Raw genomic sequence first — 1513 nt, 5'->3', positions numbered from 1 at the left:
AAGCCCTGGTAACTGTGACTTACTTCTGCTTCTGCCCAGACATGCTGGATAAATGTGCTTGGGGGTGGGGGCGTGGCTAACTGGCCTAGGAAGCTTTCTAAAGGATGTGCAGTCAGGGTTCAAGGGTGAGAACGCAGGCGAATGACTGCTGCTGAAAGAATGTTCATCTGTGAGGCAACTACTGCCGTTTACAAAGTGTTCAAAGTGTTTTCTTCCTGTTTTCCAGTCCACTTTTCCAGCTGCTTGAGGTGTGGAAGCCACACTATATGCTTTTTGAGGACTTTGCTCCCTGAAATCCCGTGATCTCTTTCCTGCAGCCATGGGAGCGGGCGGTAATCAGACCCTGGGCTTTTCCTCCGCCCTTTGTTAGGGCAGTAACCAGGGGGAAACTGGCTTAGTCTGCTCTTAAGTGTCCTCCTGGATTAAAAGGTATCATCCTGGCTCTCAGCACTGGCCCCTAAAATGCGTCTTGCAGTATAAATGGATTTGCCCTGGCATCTGCTAACGTTTACCCTTCCAATTGTCAGAAAAGTTGGACTGGTTGACACGAGTGGAATTTTTCTTTTTTCTTCCGTTTGGATAAATGTGTCACGGTCCAATGTTGTGACAGATGGAAAAATCCTATGTAGGGCACGCAGGAACTACTCTGAGGGCCCGTGTGGCACGGTGGGTTGATAGGAACCCATCTCTCCTCTTAGTGAATTATTCACGTGTACTTCCGTAAAAGACCGTTCCTGTTTGCAGGTCTTGGTTGTAAAACTGGAGAGTTCACCATTCCCGGGGAGAGGTTCCCTGCAGTCTCGGACGGAAGGAGCCAGAGGCACCGCAGAAACACTTTCTCCCCCAGCGCTCTGCCCACTGAGAACAGCTCTCGGCGCGCCAAGCATGCTGCACCCGGGTTAGGACCCGGCAGGTCTCGCTGGGCCTTTGGGTGAGGGAGGGTGCAGTCTGGGCGACCAGCTCCGGGGCGCGCTCTGCCTGGTGCCACCGTCCGCCCAGCAAACTCTGGCGTGGCCACCCATATCTCCCTGAACAGAGCCGCCCTTACACCCTTTCTCCCCACGCCCCCTGCCACCACCACCCCCCCGCACACCCTGCAGTCTGATAACGGGATCCCACCCCACCACCGGGTCAGTGACCGGTCCCTGACGTTCTCCGGGGCTCACCCTGGAACCCCGTGCTCCCACTCGGCGCTCAGACCCCCACACCTCGGGCCAAGCAGAGCTCACCCTGACCTGGACTTGCTGGCCAGACCCAGGGGGCAGAGAAAGCGCAGCCTCCCCGTTCTGTCGCCAGGGCCCAGGGCGCGCGTGCGGCCGGCGGGGCGGGAGAGCGAGGGATGCCCAGGTTTCCGGCTCTCCTCGCCGCCGCGCGCGGATCCCTGCTCACTGCTATCCGCGGCGCGCCCAGGGAGCAGGAGACACGAGCAACCTTTCGCCGGTTTTTGGTGCCCTGGCGGGAGCAGCATCCACGCAGCTGGGCCCCCCGGGGCCCCCCGCGGAAGGGCCTCGAG

Source organism: Lipotes vexillifer, unplaced genomic scaffold (assembly GCF_000442215.2).
Source record: "Lipotes vexillifer unplaced genomic scaffold, Lipotes_vexillifer_v1.1 scaffold12, whole genome shotgun sequence".
NCBI lineage: Eukaryota > Metazoa > Chordata > Mammalia > Artiodactyla > Lipotidae > Lipotes > Lipotes vexillifer.
The sequence above is the reverse complement of the archived record's forward strand: the minus strand, read 5'-3'. Positions refer to the sequence as shown.